The 21,776-nt window shown below is 45.4% G+C and overlaps 1 long non-coding RNA gene across 1 annotated transcript in view; it reads left to right on the top strand.

Annotated features, from left to right (window-relative positions):
* LOC144752037 (uncharacterized) overlaps positions 1–21,776 on the top strand; it is a 287,174-nt gene that overhangs the window by 170,716 nt on the left and 94,682 nt on the right. Inside the window, exon 3 of the long non-coding RNA XR_013594011.1 lies at positions 19,636–19,719. This is a non-coding gene — a long non-coding RNA (uncharacterized LOC144752037). The remainder of the gene's footprint in view (positions 1–19,635; positions 19,720–21,776) is intronic.

Consider the following 21,776-nt stretch of genomic DNA (forward strand, 5'->3'; position numbering starts at 1 on the left):
ATGAACAAACCCCATTCAGGAGAAGAGAGCTTGCCCTTGATGCCAGCCAGATTCCAGGATAGGATCTTAAGATCTCCACCAGGATTAGATGTTCCATCCAATGATCTAAGGGCAATTCCAGATATCATTTGGGAATTAGGAGACGTTGACGCATCCATAGGCGGATTAGAGGAGGTGGTTAGTATAATCTCCATTGAGAAAGAAGAAGATTGGCATGCCACTGCCCCAGCCCTAGGAGTCATCCAGTCACTTGGGGCTAATTCTGGTTTCAAGACAACCGAAGATGACCCCTGAAGGTTCCCCAGATTTTTCGACACATTCCCTTCCTGATTTTACTTAGCGCTCTTGCCATAACCCATGGCTTCTATCGTTAATGGTCAATCGACATCTTCCAAGGGACCATAGCGATTGTTTACTGGTAGGTCATAAAACAGAGGCCTGTTGTTGAAATGCCTATGGGTCAGATGTTGTCCCTCCACCCTGTGATTAGAATGGCCTAAGAGAGTCTCCTGGTTGGCGCAATTGTCAAGAGGGAGCATTTTCACTCCTGTATGGGCCTCTGTAGAAACACTACTTTTGTTGAATAGGGCGCTTACCGTCTGTTTTTTTTTATAAATTAACAATCACACAATCGCCCGCGATGTTTTTATTGTTAGGTCCCACCCAATCCACTCTCCGTACCATCAAAATTTCCCCTGCCCTCTTATAGGGAAAGTGCCTGTGTGTTGCTAACCAAAACAAACTCTTGTTCCTAAGTTCCAGCTGCAACTCCCTCTGCAAAGCATTTAAAGGAGGCACCCCAGTTAGAACGACTACATATGGTAGTGATTGTGGGGGGAGATTTATAGTTGGCAAAACAGCATCACCCATGCCCCCTATCTCTTTGTTCCTTACATCCCAAACCTCCCCTGTGCTAACAGGTTTGGGGGGCGGGACAGGCCGGTGGATGACTGCTCTCTATCACTACGCGAGCTGGTCTCTGTTAGCTATTTGTAGACCGGTCACGCTCGAGCTGTGTGGCCGGGGGCTGTGGAATGTTACAAGGGCCTTGGCTAGTCGACTGTCGTATGGTGGATCTTTAACTGCTGTTGGACATGTGTTTATTTGTGGGCTCCTCAGGACATGCATTAAAACTGTTTGTTAATCTTCCCCCCTTTGGTCCATTATTATTATCAAGAGGGGTGGATTGCATCTGCCTTGTTGTTACCATGTCTGCCAATAATTTCAATTGCTCAACTAATGGGGCAACCTCTTGCCTAATCAAATCGCAATGTTTGGACATGAGGTCGGCTATTGGTGACTGTGCCCAAGCTGGGTACTTAGTTGCAACAGTTGGAATAATAGAAGGTTCAATCATGAGATCCCGGTCAGTGGGAACTTCCTCTCATGGATCACACCCCGTTCTTGCCTTGTCTTGTAGTCATCCTCCCAGCTGACTGTTTATGCTTCCCTTTTTTGTGTGTGACCATACCCTTATTTGGCGGTATTGTTAAATCCAAATCGGGGTCCACATGCGGTGGGGGTGACATTATCTCAGCTTCAGGTAATCTCAGGGTACCAGACAAATTAGTTCCGCTAGGTAAATCTAAATTCGGCAAACAAAGCTCCGGGGTGATGGAAAGCCGCCTTTCAGTCCGTTGAATTTCAGAGGTGACAACACCTAGAGCCCTTTGCAACATTTTGTCAATTGATGTCGGTGGCGGTGGCCTTACTATAACAGTTTGACCCCGAACTGCGTTTTTCTTTGGGATACAAGCTGGTTTCCCCATTTTGGGGCTTTAATTATATATCGGTATCGCCCCTTGACCTAGTTGCTAAGCAGATACAATTCTAATTTATAATACAGTTCTGTAAACACAAGCACTAGTCTCAGCAGGTCCCAGCTATAAATCCCCGAGGGTAGATAACTCTATGCCCATCACTACTTAAATCCGAGGTTAACTGCACACTCTGTGCTGATAATTACACAATGCAAGTTAGTTTCAAGTCCCCGGGAAAAAAATAACTACTTGCTGTTTAAGTGACCAGTCCGGCAATAACTTCCAGGCAGATAGTCTTTACATGGATGATGTCTAGTCGAGACGCCAGGGGAGGTGTCCCTGCCCTGCCTCTTCCTGTCAAGGACAGGCGTGGGAAAGGCCCGCCCTTGGCCCGCTGAGGGAGCCCTGCAGAGATTTTGTAGCGCCTCCTGGCGCGGAAAGATGACGCTGCTGGTGAGCGCCCCCGGGGACTCTGGGAAACGGAGTTCCGGGTGTCTCTTACAGCGTGCAGTGGCAGCTTGTCAATGTAGCAGCCCCCGTGGGCTGTGTTCTGGTGAGCACGGGCTGGCGCGGGACAACAAAGGCAACTTGTCAGGGACCCGCGCTGCGGGAGCCCTGCGGAGATTTTGTAGCACCTCCTGGCGCGTAAAGATGACGCTGCGGGTGAGCGCCCCCGGGGACTCTGGGAAACGGAGTCCTGGGCATCTCTCACAGCGTGCAGTGGCAGCTTGTCAATGCAGCATCCCCCCGTGGGCTGTTCTGGTGAGCATGGGCTGGCGCGGGACAACAAGGCAGCTTGTCAGGGACCCGCGCTGCGGGAGCCCTGCGGAGATTTTGTAGCTCCTCCTGGCGTGGAAAGATGACGCTGCTGGTGAGCGCCCCCGGGGACTCTGGGAAACGGAGTCCCGGGCATCTCTCACAGCGTGCAGTGGCGGCTTGTCAATGTAGCAGCCCCCCGTGGGCTGTTCTGGTGAGCACGGGCTGGCGCGGGACAACAAAAGGCAGCTTGTCAGGGACTTACTCTGTTGCTATCCCATACCATAACTTTACAACTGTAGACACCTGAAATGTGTATAAATGTACTGATTTAGTTATAATGTATGCCACTTAACCTTGCTCACCTGGCTTAGCAGTTCGGGCTCATCTGTATGATATGCATATGCCTGGGTCCAAACCGAGGTGTGTAAAACAACAATGGACTGGGATGCGGCCTGAGTCATTATCAGTGGCTTAGATTAATTCAAGCATTCCATCCTTCTCTTTTTCATATACTTCGGTGTGACACCTTAAGTGGGACGGGTATGCCAAGACATGAGTCCACTGCACTCTATGCTACTGGAACCAACCTATAGGCAAATGATGAGCCCTAATACGGGAGAAGCCATATTTGAGCAGCTTGTATTCTGGTGCAGGGTAAGCCTGCCTGGTAGTTCAAGCTGGACTGATCCTGTTGCAGTAGGATTATGCCTGATTTACATATGGGTGGATCCAAACTGTGGTGGCATAGTGTGCAAAAAAATGAGGCACTGGAATGCAGGCCTGAGTAATTATCAGTGGCTGAAATTATTTCAAGCATTCCATCCATCCCTTTTTGGTGTACTTCAGTGCAACATCATAAGTGGGAAGGGTATGCCCAGGTGTGGGTCATGTGCACCCTGTGCCACTGCAAACAGGCTATACCAGACTGAACAGTCAAAGTAAGGGTGAAACTGGTCTTGGGGTGCTTGTGTCCTGGTTAAGGGAGGACCTGGCCTGGTTGTCCAGACTGGAATGTTCCTATTGGATCAGGGTAATGCCTGATTTGCATATAGCTGGGTCCAAACAGAGGTGGCATGGTGTGCAAAATAACGATGGAATGGAAAGCAGCCCAACCAATTTCCGGTGGCTGAGTTTAATTCAAGCATTCCATCTTTAATGTTTTTTCTCTATGTCATCTTTAATCCTCAGATGAAGGGGTAACACTTGATTTTATGCAGTCAATGAGGAACATCCAAGGCACTTTCACCCTGTTGATTTATTTCTTTGTCTTTTAAAAGAACAGTCTGATTACCTAGAACATTGCATTTTATGTGCTCAAATGTCACACTGTACTCAAGAAGTTTAAATTCTTGAAACATTAACGCTACAAAGCTAATTGCAATGTACCTTGCCTTGCACCAAGAAATGTTAAGATAGTAATTAAAAAAAATGTAAATCACTTGCACACAGTCAAAACCTAGGGCCTCAACTTTGAGAGAGAGGAGCAAGGGAAGTTGCTGCACCACAATGCTTCATAGGAAAAGAGCAGAATGCACCAAATTACTAAGATATTGCATATTTCTGATCTCTAGTAGCACTGGTGCACTTCTGGCTGCCTAGTGCCAATGCAGACAGCCTTGCAACATGATGCAAAGGTGCCTGCATTGTGGTCGGAATAGTGTTTCTGCAGGAAAGAATACCTTCCTGCACAAAAAACAATTCTTAGAGGCTTATTTCTCTTTGCATTTGTTCTGTAGAATGCAGCACAAATGCAAAGAGGAAGCAATGAGGAGAAATAATTACTCCTCATTAGTCCAGCCTTGAGTAGGCAAACCATTTTGACAAAAACCCATCTTTACTGGCTTTAGGTAATATGGGTCTGCGTCAAAATACATGAGTGGATGCATGGGAACACCCATGCTTCACCCATATAACGCCTCACCGATGCAAGGTAACAAAAGGCAGCAAGAAAAAGCCAAACAAAGCCATGCAAATCTTGATTTGTGTGGCTGGGTAAATCCCAACATGGGATTTACTTCTGCAAACCGGAAGCAAATTCTTAGTAAGTCAGGGCCCACGGTTGTCATGGTTTGGTGAACACACATTCTGCTAAAGAAATTCTAAAATGCTGTGGATGCCCCCTTAATACACTGATATCATTATCTTCTACATATGGAAATATCCACATCCTAGGGACACCTTGTCTACACAAGTAAGGCTTGAAAAAGATTTTTTGAAGTTGAGAAGTGTTTGATGGCTTGCATCTCCACATTAGTGAGTTGGAGACCTTCTGAAACTCCCCTTGGCACAACATTCTGGTCACATTCCTAAGTTCAGGTCCTCCGTTAGTATCCACTGGTTGGTGCAAGTGTTCTTCAGCTCTTGCAAGGTTTTATTATTATACCTACAGTGAAAGATTGTGGTGTTGCTCTATCACTGTAGCTCTTGATACTCCTTCAATTACAAGCATTAATTTTTGTATGCAGTGGTCCATTCTCTCCCACTCTACTGCGCTCGGAGGCAGCACCAGCTGCATGATGCTCTTTATTAATGTAATAAAGAAACTAAGTAAATAAAATCTGCAAAACAATGTTATCTTTTTCAGTGTTCTTATTGAAATGTCCATGATAGGAAGGTACACGTCAGTCTCCACTGGAAGATCCAACCAGTGATGGTGCCTCTTATATTATCAACATTCTTGACATATTAGATGGAAAACACAGATTCAAAGGAGTGATTTACACTTGCTGTTATATTTAAGTATATATCACTCAGTTGAGGATAGCAAATACTTAGGGCCTGATTTAGAGTTTGGTGGATGGGTTACTGATGGATAGCCTGTCTGCCATATTACTTACTTCACTGCAGAGGGTGTGACCTATCCAGCCCCAACATCTTTTCATGATTTCATCATAAGCAGGAAGTTGGCAAGTCTGCTGCCATAGGTCGTTTTTGCTGATGCCGTTTGGCAAGCAGATTTTGAGTATTTTCCTCAGACAGGTGTTGATGAAGATCTGGACTTTGGTGATGGTGGTAACTGTTGTCCTACAAGTTTCTGCTCCATGCTGAAAGACCTATTTTATGTTGGTGTTAAAAAACCTGATCTTGGTTTGCAGTGTTTAGTCATCGGAGCTCCAGATCTTCTTTAGCTGAATGAGGGCAGCTCTTGCTTTGCCAATTCTTGCCTTGATGTTGGCGTCTGTGCTACCCTGCTTATCTATGACCCTTCCCAGGTAGGTGAAGACCTCAACCTCTTCCAGTGTATCACTTGCAAGAGTGACTGCAGTTCTGCTGTCTGTGTTAGACTTCAGGATCTTGGTTTTCCCCTGTGGATGTTGAGGCCAGGTTGTGCTGATGTGGCTGCCACATTGTCGGTCTTCTTCTCCTTGCTGTGGATGTCTTCATGATCCAGTCTATGGCCAGCAGAAAAGGCTAGAGTAAACAGCCCTGGCAGGCTCCCGTCCTCACTTGAAAGGCCACCTTGAGTCATATTACAAGTGCATTATATCCAGTAGCACTTGTAATACTGCAGACAGTATATCTGTCACATTTATCAAATAGTAATCAGTCAGCCGAACTCTAAATCAGGCCCTTAATCTCGTGGAAAAATATTTCATCTAGCAAAATGAATACAAAATAAATCATTTTAAAAATAGAAAACAGAGCTGCAGGCTATAGTCTCAGGTACTCAAATACTAATGAAATAAATAGCAAATGCATAATTGAAAATGTGTCAGGATTCACAGAGTTTATTTTACCTATATCTGACTCCCAGAAATGTGTGTGCATAATGGCCGGATGTACGGACAAAAGTGGTAAAATTGGTCGCAAATTGCTCACCGACGTTTTGCAAATTCATAGAGATTTTGATACCTGAACAATGGGCTTGATTACAATGGCAGGGAAACTGCCACTGACAGGCAGGTCACACCACCATCGGAGACATGCTTCCCACCCGCCATATCACAATGGCGGGCAGAGTGATGGTGGTCGGAAAGTCTGACCGCCACGCATCCAATGATCTCCTTGCTCCCGCCAGTGCGGTGGAGGGGCTTGTAGTCTCTACCATGTGGGCAATGCCTGCTAGGCACCGCCGTAGGGATTACAATGGTCCTTTCCACCGGCCTTTTCATGGCGATTAACATGCCATGAAAAGGCTGGTGGAAAGGGACTTTGGCGGCCAATAGCAGGCCCCCCCTTCCTTCCTGGTCCTTGATGTTGGGTATTTGGGGGCACTTAAGGTGCCCCCCAACATATCCCTACATGGTGCTCGCCAAGTAGTGAAGGGATATGTGTGGGGTGTTTTTTTTGTACTGCAGCGGGTGCTGCAGAGCCCGGCACAAGCAGCAATACAATACATGGGCACTGCAACTGCCACAGTGGCAGTTACATCCTAATTTGCCCTGTGGGACCGCTGCCTTGTAGGCAGGTGGTCCCAGAAATGAAACCATGGCGGTCAGACTGAGGTCCGTCCGCCATCATATTCGGGCCCCATGTACTGTTGGATCAGGTTGCAAAATCAGCATTTGGACTGGGTTACAAATCGACCAAACTCTGGAATATTAATGAGGTAGGCCGCAAATTGAGATTTACTGTGATTGGATACTATCACAGGGATGATGGCCTGCTGGAATCAGCAGTCTGCCATATCTGTGGTTCCATTTAAAAAAAAGTAAAACAATTATTTTTTTAAATTGCAGCATATTTTCCTTAAAGTAAACATGGTTGCATTTAACAGAAATAGTTTCCTTTTTTCCCTAGATCCCTATCTACTCCCCAACCAACATTTTCTTACCATTTACAAAGGGGAACATTAGTAGTCAGTAGATTGAGGAGTCAGTATCCATTCAATGGTTTGAAACTAAAATTTGGGTTGTATACCATTGATACATTCCACTGCAAATCACAATTTCGAAGGGATGTCCTTAACATGCCCCATCCGAATTGCAATTTGTTATGCATTTCTGAACCCATTTTGTTAGCCAGTAACCACCTACCAAATCACAAAATGGGTTTAGGGTACAGTTAAAAGCCATTTTGTAGTGACAAAGTCTGTGATTTAGGGCCTGATTATGATCAAGGCTGTCCAATGGACCACCGTAGCCATGGTGGCGTTGCTGGCACTGCTGCACCGGCGGTCTCACAGCCCTATCATAAGTAGAGCGGTCAGAGCACCACTGGGCTGCCGCAAACGCCAGGGATCGGTGTTTGCCACAATATACTTGGGGGTGCTACTGAGGCACCGCCAACCATATTAGGAGTTTCCTTTCCACCTTGGTTTCATGGCAGGGAGCTCGCCATGAAACTGTGGCAGTGAGCCCAACCAGAAATCTGTGCCAGTGAGGAAACTAAGGGGGCCCTACACGGCACCCTGTTGATTCAGGGCCATGGGGTGCATGCAGGGGGCAAATAGTATGCCCCCCTCTTGTATCCCAGTTCCTGCACGGCATAAACTGCAGAGTCCATGCTGTGAAGGAAAAACCTTTAACACTCTCACTGCGGTGCCCTTTTTCAGAGCACTGTGTTGTGACCCAAATGTAGAATTTTATCACATGACACCAGAGGTAAGTCCAAGTATTTATTTGTGGGAACAACGAGCCACCGCTCCTCTCACAACGGGCAAGAGGCACCAACTGACAAGAATAGAATCCCCCACACACCAGTACTATGGCAACACATGGGGTTCTAGGTAGAATCATAACAAGCACTTGTAAGTCCAACACACTGCCTAAGAAACCCCAACTCATAATTTGGTCGCGGTGCTCCCACAGCTTTGGCAGTGAGGGAGCTGTGCTTCCACATCCCCAAAGTCGTAATTAGACCCTTAGTGATTGCATGGCTTGCAACAGCTTAATGGTATTGTCCATGAGGCCCTATGACAAACCTAAATCTAAAGTAAAACAAATACTCTCTGAAAATCCTTTACACCTAAGTAGTTCACAACTAGGAAATACATTAGACAAAACTGCTAACACACAAATAGTAGTTTTTCTGGCTCCTAGCAGACAAGGATATAGAGGCACGTCATATTTGATAGAGCACAGGCAACCATCTGCCCTGAGTGATAGCAAATGTCTGAAAGTGCAGAGACGATGAAAATGCCTAGCCACTGACTTATATGGGCTCATCCGATAGCTAATTTTAATCAGAGACAGATATACGCCCTTATCAGAAGTTGCTCTAGGAGCCTTTAATAAGCTGAGCTTTAGTTAAGGGTAAGGTTGGAATCTCCTCGACCATGTCGGAACCCTTCCGACTGACTCAGTTAGTTTTACAATCCGCCCACCCGATTATGATGTTCGTGATCGGAATGTAAACCGCCCAGTTATTCCGAATCGGTTCCAACTGTCTCTCAGAGAATTTGTTTTGGTTGGAACCACATCGTACACCTCTATGGACAGCATTTCCGTCCTTGTGATTACAATGCCGATTTCCAACAGTCTTGCCAAGTCGGCCTGTCCGACACAGAAAACTGTTGGAAAGTGTCTTTGGGGGCTCCTATCAGGGCCCCCTTCATCCTTAGCCCTCCGTTTGGGGGCCGAGGGGGTACCTAAGGGACCCCCCCTGTAAAACCTTGCACTGTGTGGCAGGCACCATGGGGTTCCCGGGACAGGGTGCAAGGGTTTTCCACACACATCCCATTTCCCCATAGGAGCATGTGTTGTCGGGCGGAACACAAGCTCCCATAGGAAACAATGGGACTCCAACCGAGCAATGTTCGATTGCATCTTAATTGGGCAGTCGGAACCTCAAGTCGGTCGATCCGTCCAGATTCCGAGATTATGTCTGGCGGAAACTTTCCAACTGACATCGTAATCGGCCCCTAACGTTTTGAGTTTTCCGGACTTGGTTTTGTAATTTTCTGCCTATTTAGGTAAACATGCATTTTTTTCCCATAGTAAATGTATTCAAGTAATCAACAGAAAAAACATAAATAAAAGAACAATTTTACATTTTAAAGTAATTGTATCAGGTAATCATTCTTCAATTGTTTTGAACAGTTAAATTTAACAATATAAACAGTTTAATTGATAAATTTAATTTTCATCCTAACAAAAAATGAAAGATAGTTAAATTAACATGCAGGTTTTAAATCATATATTAGTTGTTTCTCGGTGGAAACAAGGTTGCTGTTAATTTTCTTTTTTGACCAGATTATTAAAGTGATCTTCAACTTGCATTTTTAATGACAAAAACTATTGGCAGGTAGGGACAAAGCAAAATCATGTTAGTAACTATTTTTGAATATATTAGAAATGATATTACTAGTGTTCTTGTAAAATTGCAAATCTTTTTTCTAATATACCCATGGCAGAAAAAGAAATTTGATGGTAATTATTTTTAAATATGTTAAATGTTAATACAAAAGGTTCTTGTCAGTAGAAGGAGGAAGAAACAATTCGTTTGTAGAACATATTTAATATTAGTTGTCATAAATCCTAAAAAAAATCACATTGCTATGCTTTCATTTTCTAGGTAAGACATCAATTTACATTTTTCCAAAAACATGTACAGTCTTTTTTGTTTTTTTAGCATTTTGCCTTATTTTTTTGTTTATTTTAAAACAAACAAACAAAACAATTTTTTTCATTTTATGTTAATTTTTCCACCATTTTATTTGTATTATTTATGGAAGTTGAGTCTTTTTATCCATTGGAGGTTGCAACAGTTGGATGTGTTCAAGTAAGCTTTGATAAGTTTGTTTTATTTTAATTTTTCATGAAAAAGAACATTACAATATGCATTTTGTATTGATGTTAGTTTGAAACAGGTACCTTTGCAGCTGTGGACCTTTATGTTTTTGCTTTTAAGTAACCCACGAAGAGAGGACCATGATGAACTGGATTTCCTGGTTTTCTGATGGAAGAAAGTTTGTGTCTCTGATATTTTTTGCTGGCTCTGGCCTATCGGTTTATCCTTCGTTTTGTTTTATGTGGAGCTTTTTTAAGTAACATTTTTGGGAAATTTTTCAATTTTCAAAAGTTGATTTAATATGGCATTTAGTAGAACATTTTTCCATTCTCTTTATTTTCTGGTTTTTTTAAGGTAGTTTCCTGGATTGAAAATTTTTGTAAATACGTTTTTGGTGGAGATATTTGGATGAATTTTGGATTTGCAGGCGGACGCAGAAGAAGGCACCAAGTAGAGAAACTGCGTGTAATTAAAAACTATTTTTTTTCCTACTGTTAGTAGTACGTTTTTAAGTTTGCTAAAGTAAATGCAATCATTTCCATGAAGTCTAACCCTGAAATTGTTCTGAATTTTAAACATTTAGTTGTGCCAGATTTTCTTTTTGATTGTATTTGATGCATTGTTTGAGAGTTTCTACGAAACGATAAAGTGATGGATGTTGTTTTCCTGCTACACAGATGAAAGAGTTGTGCCACCCTTCTATGACATAATTTGCTTTGGCTCTCCTTCCAAGAGAGGGATTTAAAAAGTCTTTGGCTTTCTCTTACTCAGCCTGGCTAAGGGTCTCATTACGAGTTTGGCAGTGCGGGAGCTGGCGGTTCACCCCTGCGCCGCTCCTGCACTGCCAAACCCGAATGCTGCCCACCGACAGATTACGGTATAAATCATTGTCTGGCAGGCGGGCAGCATGGTGCTCCCAATGCGGTACAGTAAAAAGGCTCAATGTGCCTTTAATACTGCCCTGCTGTGGGACCACCACAGGGTATTCCAACACATCATGGTCTATAAAGGCCATGTTGTGCTGGAACTTGAGAGGTACTTGGACACAGGGGGGCACAGCATGTGCCCCCCTGCATGAACCTACTTGTAAGGGGTCCTTTGTTTCCCCACCACAAGTTTTTACATGGCGTTGTTAACTTCCATGCAAGGCTGGAGGTCAAGAAACTCAAAATATGCATGGTGGTGCCGCAGCAGTCCCTGACCGCCGCCTCACCACCAAGGAACGTGGTTCCCATGGCAGTTGCGGCAGTTAAATGGCGGTCCAACTGCCAAATGTATAATACGGGGGTCTGACCACTGCTGCGGAAGAGACTGGACTGCCACCGCCACACCGCCGCAAGTCTGGCCGTCCATGGATGTCCAGACAAAAAGTCTCTAAGTGACCAATGCATGTTCCCTCAAACTTACTGAGGAATTCTTCCAATATTTCTATATTTTTTGAGAAGCAGTCACTTTGACATTATGGACCTGATTAAGTTGAGGCTCAGAAAAGAGACTTTCAAAGCCTCATTGTGGTTTCAGTTTCGACCGCTGCATTACAATGCAGGTGGTCGATACTGAAACTGCCCAGTCATTCCGGCTAGATTCCGACTGAGTCGGCTGGAAACAAAGGCACACAAATACTAATGGAAAAACTGTAAAATACAACACAGGAAATAAAGGCAGAAAACAGTAATTATTGAGACCGGAAAACGCTGAGGCGGTCACGAGGGCACGGGAGAAATACCAGAGCAGCAAGAGCAGTGGCTGCTTGCGCAAACCCTGGAGGCAGAAAGGAGGGCTCAGGAGTGGCTTTCATGCAGAGCTGCTGTGGAGAGTGCCGGCCTGGACCGAGGTCTAGGAGGTCACATGCGCCCCCCCTCAGCGGCTCAATGTGCCTTTAATACTGCCCTGCTGTGGGACCACCACAGGGTATTCCAACACATCATGGTCTATAAAGGCCATGTTGTGCTGGAACTTGAGAGGTACTTGGACACAGGGGGGCACAGCATGTGCCCCCCTGCATGAACCTACTTGTAAGGGGTCCTTTGTTTCCCCACCACAAGTTTTTACATGGCGTTGTTAACTTCCATGCAAGGCTGGAGGTCAAGAAACTCAAAATATGCATGGTGGTGCCGCAGCAGTCCCTGACCGCCGCCTCACCACCAAGGAACGTGGTTCCCATGGCAGTTGCGGCAGTTAAATGGCGGTCCAACTGCCAAATGTATAATACGGGGGTCTGACCACTGCTGCGGAAGAGACTGGACTGCCACCGCCACACCGCCGCAAGTCTGGCCGTCCATGGATGTCCAGACAAAAAGTCTCTAAGTGACCAATGCATGTTCCCTCAAACTTACTGAGGAATTCTTCCAATATTTCTATATTTTTTGAGAAGCAGTCACTTTGACATTATGGACCTGATTAAGTTGAGGCTCAGAAAAGAGACTTTCAAAGCCTCATTGTGGTTTCAGTTTCGACCGCTGCATTACAATGCAGGTGGTCGATACTGAAACTGCCCAGTCATTCCGGCTAGATTCCGACTGAGTCGGCTGGAAACAAAGGCACACAAATACTAATGGAAAAACTGTAAAATACAACACAGGAAATAAAGGCAGAAAACAGTAATTATTGAGACCGGAAAACGCTGAGGCGGTCACGAGGGCACGGGAGAAATACCAGAGCAGCAAGAGCAGTGGCTGCTTGCGCAAACCCTGGAGGCAGAAAGGAGGGCTCAGGAGTGGCTTTCATGCAGAGCTGCTGTGGAGAGTGCCGGCCTGGACCGAGGTCTAGGAGGTCACATGCGCCCCCCCTCAGCGGCTGCCATTAAGTAGGGGGTGGGGAGACTGCAGGTAGGGAGGCAGGAGGAGGGCTGTGATAGTGGGGGGCTGCGGGCAGCAGCGGCGGGAACCAAAGGCATACAAATGCTACTGGAATAACAGTAAAATACAACACAGGAAAGAAATGCAGAAAAAAGTAATTATTAAGACTGGAAAATGCTGAGGAGGTCATGAGGGCAAAACAAGAGAAATACCGGAGCAGCAAGAGCAGGGGCTGCGGGTGCGAACCCTACAGGCAGGAAGGATGGTGCAGGAAACGGTGCTTTCACACGGAGCTGCTGGAGTGAGTGCCTTCCTGGACCGAAGTCTAGGCGGTCACACACGTTCCCCGAAGCGGCTGCCATTAAGTAGGGGATAAGGAGGCGGGAGCGGGGCTGTGACGGTGGGACGGGCCGTGGGGCAGCAGCGTCGGGAAACAAAGGCACACAAATGTTAATGGAAAAACAGTAAACTACAACACAGGAAATAAAGGCAGAAAACAGTAATTATTGAGACTGAAATACGCTGAGGAGGTCACAAGGGCACAATGAGAGACATACCGGAGCAGCAAGAGCAGGGGCTGCTAGCGCGAACTTTGGAGTCAGAAAGGAGGGCTTAGGAGCTGCGCTTTCACACAAAGTTGCTGGTGAGAGGTGGTCACACGCGCTCCCCCGCAGCAGCCGCCATCAAGTAGGGGAGGGGGGTCGGACTGCTGGTAGGGAGGTGCGAGTGGGGCTGTGATGGTGGGAGGGGCTGCAGGCAGCAGTGGCAGGAAACAAAGGCATACAAATGCTAATGGAATAACAGTAAAATACAACACAGGAAAGAAAGGCAGAAGACAGTAAATATTAAGACTGGAAAACGCTGAGGTCATGAGGGCAAAACAAGAGAAATACTGGAGCCGAAAGATCAGGGGCTGCCGGCTCGAAGCCTGGAGGCAGGGAGGAGGGCTCAGGAGCGGCGCTTTCACACGTAGCTGCTGGGGAGAGTGTTGGCCTGGACCGAGGACTAGGAGGTCAACCCTGTGAATCCCTGCACTGTCTACAGCGCTTGCCACATGCTGCAGGAAGTCACTCAAATTCCAATTTCTCTATGGGAGCTTATGCTACATCTGGTTTCGGCCGCAACTCAAGCAGTCAAATAAAACACAGGAAACAAAGGCCTAAAAAGTTATTATTGAGACTGGAAAACGCTGAAGAAGTCACGAGGGCACAATGAGAGAAATACCAAAGCAGCAAGAGGAGGGGCTGCCGGTGCGAAATCTAGAGGCAGAAAGAAGGGCATAGGAGCGATGCTTTCACGAGGAGCTGCTGGTGAGAGTGCCGGTCTGGACCGAGGTCTAGGAGGTCACACGCGCTCCCCCGCAGCGGCCTCCATTAAGTAAGAGAGGGGCAGGACTGCAGGTAGGGAGGCAGGAGCGGGGCTATGATCGTGGGAGGGGAAGCGGGGCAGAAGCAGCGGGAAACAAAGGCACACAAATGCTAATGGAAAAACAGTAAAATACAACATAGGAAATAAAAGCAGAAAACAGTAATTATTGAGACTGAAAAATGCTGAGGAGGTCATGAGGGCACAACAAGAGAAATACCGGAGCAGCAAGAGCAGGGGCTGCCTGCGCAAACCCTGGAGGCCGGAAGGAGGGCTCAGGAGCAGCGTTTTCACATGGAGCTGCTGTTGAGAGTACTGGCCTGGACCGAGGTCTAGGAGGTCACACGCGCTCCCCCGCAGCAGCCACCATCAAGTAGGGGAGGGGGGCAGGAGTGGGGCTGTGATGGTGGGAGAGGCTGCGGGCAGCAGCGGCGGGAAACAAAGGAACAAAAATGCTAATGGAATAACAGTAAAATACAACACAGGAAATAAAGGCAGAAAACAGTAACTATTGAGACTGGAAAACCCTGAGGAGGTCACAAGGTCACAATAAGAGAAATACCAGAGCAGCAAGAGCAGGGGCTGCCGGCGCAAATCCTGGGGGCAGAAAGGAGGGCTCAGGAGTGGCGCTTTCTCACAGAGCTGATGGGGAGAGTGTTGGTCTGGACCGAGGACTAGGAGGTCATCCCTGTGAATTCCTGCACTGTGTGCAGTGCTTGCCACATGGTGCAGGAAGTCACACATATTCCCATTTCTCTATGGGGGGCGTGTGCTACATCTGGTTTTGGCCTAACTCAAGTAGTCAAATACAACACAGGAAATAATGGCTTAAAAAAGTAACTATTGAGACTGGAAAATGCTGAAGAGGGCAATATGAGAGAAATAACAAAGCAGCAAGAGGAGGGGCTGCCGGTGCGAACTTTGGAGGCAGAAATGAGGGCTTAGGAGCGTTGCTTTCACGCGGAGATGCTGGTCAGAGTGCCGGCTTGGACCGAGGTCTAGGAGGTCAGACGCGCTCCCCTGCAGCGGCCGCCATTAAGAAGGGGAGGGGGCAGGACTGCAGGTAGGGAGGCGGGAGCGGGGCTGTGATGGTGGGAGGGGATGCGGGGCAGAAGCGGAGGGAAACAAAGCCCCACAAATGCTAATGGAAATACAGTAAAATACAACATAGGAAATAAAGGCAGAAAACAGTCATTATTGAGACTGGAAAACGTTGAGGAGGTCATGAGGGCACAACAAGAGAAAACCCTGGAGGCAGGAAGGAGGGCTCAGCAGCGGCGCTTTCACGTGGAGCTGCTGGGGAGAGTGCCGGCCTGGACAGAGGTGTAGGACGTCACAAACGCTCCCCCGCAGAAGCCGCCATTAAGTAGGGGAGGGGGGAAGGACTGCAAGTAAGGAGGCGGGAGTGGGGCTGTGATGGTGGGAGGAGCTGCGGGGCAGCAGTGGCGGGAAACAAAAGGCACACAAATGCTAATGGAAAAACAGTCAAATACAACACAGGAAATAATGGCATAAAAAAGTAATTATTGAGACTGGAAAACGCTGAAGAGGTCACGAGGGCACAATGAGAGAAATACCAAAGCAGCAAGAGGAGGGGCTGCCGGCGCGAACCCTGGAGGCAGAAAGGAGGGCTTAGGAGCGTTGCTTTCACATGGAGCTGCTGGTGAGGGTGCCGGCCTGGACCGAGGTCTAGGAGTTCAAACGCGCTCCCCCGCAGTGGCCACCATTAAGAAGGGGAGGGGGCAGGACTGCAGGTAGGGAGGCGGGAGCGGGGCTGTGATGGTGGGAGGGGCCACGGGGAAGCACTGGCAGGAAACAAATGCACACAAATGCTAATGGAAAAACAGTAAACTACAACACAGGAAATAAAGGCAGAAAACAGTAATTATTGAGACTGGAAAATGCTAAGGAGGTCACGAGGGCACAATGAGAGAAATACCGGAGCAGCAAGACCAGGGGCTGCTGGCGCGAACCCTGGAGGCAGAAAGGAGGGATCCGGAGCAGCGCTTTCACATGGAGCTGCTGGTGAGAGTGCCGGCCGTGACCGAGGTCTAGGAGGTCACACACTACCCCGCAGCAGCCGCCATTAAGTAGGGGAGGGGGGCAGAACTGCAGGTAGGGAGGCGGGAGTGGGGCTGTGATGGTGGGAGGGGCTGCAGGCAGCAGCGGCGGAAACAAAGGAACACAAATGCTAATGGAATAACAGTAAAATACAACACAGGAAAAAAAGGCAGAAAACAGTAATTATTGAAACTGGAAAACGAGGAGTTCACAAGGTCACAACAAGAGAAATACCGGAGCAGCAAGAGCAGGGGCTGCCGGCGCGAACCCTGGAGGCAGAAAGGAGGGATCAGGAGCGGCGCTTTCATGCGGAGCTGCTGGGAAGAGTGTTGGCCTGGACCGAAGACTCGGAGATCACCCCTGTTAATCCCTGCACTGTGTGCCGTGCTTGCCACATGGTGCAGGGAGTCACACAAATTCCCATTTCTCTATGGGGAGGCTTGTGCTACATCTTGTTTTGCCCGCAACTCAAGCTCCCAGAGGGAAAGGGAAGTTTGCGACCACACCAGGTGTGGTCACATTGTAATTAGGTATGTGGAACTGCCAACTATGGTCAGGTATTTCCCATACGCCTACGGTATGGGGCGGATACAAGTCTGCCCGACATCTTAATAAGGCCCTGAGTGTTATAATGCTGTTCAACTCAGGAGGTATGAAAGCCAATAATGTGAGTTTCTTAATTTCATGTTGTAAATATCTATCTGAAATGAATTCTACTACAAAGGTTGTTTTCAAAGTGTTGGCAATCTTACTTGCCAAAAGACGAAAAAACAGACTTTCACTGTGTTTTGGACATGTTTTTCATTGTCAGTTAAAAATCAACTAACATTTTTGAATGATGAAGTTTGTCATTTTTACTTTTTAATCAATTGAGTACTACCGAGCAGCCCCGGCCCGTGAAGGGAGTAACGGTGGGCGGAAGGCGGGGAGGGGAAGGGGCAGGGTGGAATGTGCTAAAAACCGGCATATGGATAATTGCAGGTAAGTAAACAGTTTAATTAATAAAACAAATTTCGTAGCGCGCACTGCATCGCATTTTGCAATGCAGTGCACGCGACAAAATTAGTTTTATTCATTAAATTGTTTACTTACCTGCAATTATCCATATGCCGGTTTTTAGCACCCTCCACCCTGCCCCTCCCGCTCCCCGCCTTCCTGCCCCACCGTAACTCCCTCCACAGGCCGCGGCTGCTACCGAGTATACTCAGATAATCATGTATGCTTGAGTACTCTTGTCAGCTAGCAAAGCATATATTAGTAGCATATTTTTATCTTGTATTTTTCCATGAATACTGTATATTTAGTTGAAGGCTGATAGGTGCCTTCTATCATCCAAATTCTACTTTGCTGTAGAGTTAGGGTTTGGATAGTTGAAAAAAAGAATATTATTTCAATATTGTTGTACATTAGAAGGAGGTCATTAGCAGGAGTGATTTTTTGAGTGTCTGGATATGGTAAAGGTAGTGTAGGGTATTCATTTACTTGGTGTCTTTTTCTGTTAATTGTTGTTTTGTAATTTTGAATTGAAGTCCGTCGGCCATCTACTTGATGGGGCATATTTATGTTTTGTTCCTGTTGCTTCAAAAGGATCATTAAATACAATGCCAATTTCTTGTAGTCTTCATATAGTTTTCTTGCCTTACTTTTCTATTGCTGATGCAGATTGGTTATGTTCACTTGTTCTTAATACTCTGTCACCTAGGACAACTGCCCTTCCCATACATTTTTCACTGAAACACACCTCCAAAGAGCCCTTCGCTCATTTTTTTTTTCTTGTAGTATCTGTTTCCATAACATAACAGTAATCTGTTGGCGTTTCTTGATTCTATGTATTGCTTTCTCAAATGTTTCTGTTTTTTTCTAAAGAAAATAATATAGAACTCGGATTTATTTTTTAAATGATGTGAACGTTTTAGTTAACATGGTATTTGTCGGTTTATTTTCAGGAATGTAAATGAAAGTTACATAAAGCCTCGTCACAAATTATTTACATTTGTCACTGAATAGTTGTTCTTTTTCATGAAGATATTCCTCTTCTTTCACACTATACATATATTTTGTGTGTGAAACAAATGATTTCTCTTACTTTTCATTTTTTAGAATTAAATAATGTAATGTTATAATGAGAATTTTGAAAACATTTAGGTTGTTTTTAAATACCAGGTCAAAAATGTCCACTTTTCATTTGAGTACTGTACTCAGTGATGTCTGTAATTTATTATATTTACTAATGTTTCCTGCAATATACTTTTCCAAATGAAATACTTTATCCCTGAAAAAATATTTTGCCTTTTTTAAATTTACTAAATTTGTATTCTTTTTATTGTGGTCTCACTTTCTAAGAATGTATTTCAGAGTGTGTACTCGTAAGTGGCTTGATGTGCTGACTCTCTGGCCATCCTGTTGGGTGTTTGGTGTCAGGTCTCATCAAGAGTGATGACGGAGCTTTGAGGAGGCCTGACACCCAACGTGGTCTCAGCTACGTCAGTGCTTAAAAACATGAGAAGTGCAGTATAAAGCACTATAAAAACTTGTTATTGTTATTATTATTAGAAAATATTTTAAGACTTTAACACAAATCATTAGAGATGGAATGCAAGGGATAGTGGGGTATTGTGTGGGGAAGTGTATTAATAATCAGATATTAATTTTAATACCAGAGTATTAATGTTTAAACATTATTGTATGTGATATTTTATGTAATAATTATTTATTAAAACAATTTTTAAACTGTAACGCAAACCTTTAGGAACGGGATGCAAGGGATTCAGTGGTATTGGATGGGTAGGTGGAAGTGTATCAATACTTAGGTATTTATTTTTATACCTACCTATTAATGATTAAAACTTTAATATACAGTGCATTTGTTTACATGCCTAATTTCTCTAAGTATAGAATTAACATTTACATTTTTTAAAATGTTTTATACTAATAAAGCAACATTAAGAACAATGTTTACAAATGTTATATAATTTGTAATCATTTTATTGACAAAGATGAATAGCTACATCAGGATTATAAATTACAATATTTATTACAGTAGTTTTAAAAAATCAGGAAATGTTTTAATAAATAGTAAAAACGATAACTTACTTTACAAAAATTCCACATATAATTTAAAAAGTGCATAACATATTTTTTTAATATTTTTCAAAGTATTGTCCCATGGTTTCTTATTGACTTCAATTGGGTAAATTGTCCTTTTTTCTTTTAACTTTCAGGCTTGATGTAAGTGGTTGTGTGTCTGTTTCTACAGTCAGTGGAGCATCGCAGTCAGGATCGGATGCATGAAAAAATGCAGCTAGGTGAGAAAAATGTACTTTACATTTTTTTTCTTAGTGGTGACTAGGTGTATTGTAAAAGAGGCAGAGCAATCAGTCTATCAAGAATGTCTGTAGCTGTACAGTGTGACCACTCCCTCAAGAGGATATCCAGGTGCTGGGATCCTGCTGCGATCAGTCAAAGAGCCTTTCTAAACTGCGTGAGACAGGGCCCTGTACGGAGATGGATGGGAAGGTTGTTTAAGGATTTGGTGACAATTTAGGAGAAGGAGCATCCTCCGTTGTGGCTCTGACGGATGCAGGGAATTTGAGCATGGGTGAAAGAGGGAGAGCGCAGATGTCTGTAGGGTTAGGGGTAGCTCAGGCAGTGGTTGATGCATACTGGTCCTTGGTTGTAGAGGGCCTTTTAAGCGTGTACCAGTAACTTGAATTGACATCTTTTCTGGATGGGGAGCCAGTGGTGGTTCATGAGGTGAGGAGTGAATTGTGTCTATTTGGGAGGTTGGGGATGTGTCTGGCAGCTGAGATCTGTATTGTCTGGAATCTCTTTAGGAGTTGGGTGGTGATCACTGCATAGAACGCGTTGCCGTGTTCAAGTCGGTTGGTGACTAGGGCTTGGGTGACAGTTTCCCTGGTGTCGATGGGAAGCCATCCGTATATCTTTCAGAGCATGCATACAATATGGAAACAGGCGGAGGTGACTGTGTTGTTCTAGAGTTTAATGGTGAGTTTGCTGTCCAGAATGAGGCCAAGGTTGCAGGCATGGTCTATTGGTGTGGGGCCAAGCTCGGAGGGCCACCAGGTCTCGTTCCACAGGGAGTTGTTGCCAAAGATCAGCACTTCCATCTTTGTTCATCTTGAGCTTTAGGCAGTTGGTCTTCATTTATTCGGCTACGTTCATCATGCAATTGTTAAAGTTTGACCTGGTGGTGGGGGAGTCTTCTTCGAGCAAAAGGATGAGCTGGGTGTTGTCTGCGTAGGAGATGATGTTAAGTGCATGGTTTCTGGTGATGTTTGCCAGGGGCCTGTTGAACAGGGTGGTGATGAGCTATGAAACTTGCGGAATGCTGGAGATGATGTTCTTGGGTTCTGACATGAAGGGTGGGAGCTGATTCTCTGGGTTTGTTCTGTGAGGAAGGATGCGATCCATTTGAGGGTGTATTCCTGGATATCAATGTGGCGGAGACTCTTGATATGGGAGTGGTGGGATATGGTGTTGGGCTTTGCAGAGAATTAAAGGAGGATCAGGGCTGCGTGTCTTCCCTGTCGAGGAGGGTCTAAGGTCATTGGTGGCATTGATCACTACGGTTTCAGTGCTGTTTTTGGCACAGAAGCCAGTCTGGGGGGAGTTCAGCAGTTTGGTGTTTTCCAGTTGTTTAGTGAGTTGTCAGATGATGGCCTTCTCAAGGACTTTGGTGGGGAAGAGGAGCAGAGAGATTGGAATGTAATTCTTGAGAGGATTTCTTGAGTAGGGGTCTGACCTCTGAGTGTTTCCAGTGATCAGGGAAGGTGTCTGTGGTGCTTTAAAAATGGAGGTGACTTCACTGCTGATTTTGTTGCTTTCCTGATTGAAGATGTGGTGGGGGCAGGGGTCGGTGCGTGCTCCAGAGTGGATGGAGTTCATAATGGCTGAGGTGCTATGAGTGATGAGATGTTCAAATTCTGTGAAAGGAAGGCTGTGGATGGCGTCTATTGGCTTGCGGAGACCGTGGAGGTTTGTGAGTTGGGGCTTGAAGATGGATGTTGTACTGTACAGAATTGTTTTTCATTTGTTATTTTGACCACTTCCACATCCCTATGCAGGTTGTGTTAGTATGCGTACATAGGGACGGTTGTTTTTATTTTACATTTCAAATAAAAACTGTGGGGAAAAATCATAGAAACAACATTTTTAAACCTATTTGGAATAAAAGCAACATTTTCACTTTTTTTTGCATCCTGGTTTACTATCGGTTTGTGACTTTTAAAGATAAAGACCTCATCAGTGAAGGAGAAACTCTGTATTCATGTCTATATTATTGCAAGGCACTTTTGGGGGAAATTACGTTTTGGACATTGGATGGTATTTTGGAGCTTTTGGG

Source organism: Lissotriton helveticus, chromosome 4_2, assembly GCF_964261635.1.
Source record: "Lissotriton helveticus chromosome 4_2, aLisHel1.1, whole genome shotgun sequence".
NCBI classification, from domain to species: Eukaryota; Metazoa; Chordata; class Amphibia; order Caudata; family Salamandridae; genus Lissotriton; species Lissotriton helveticus.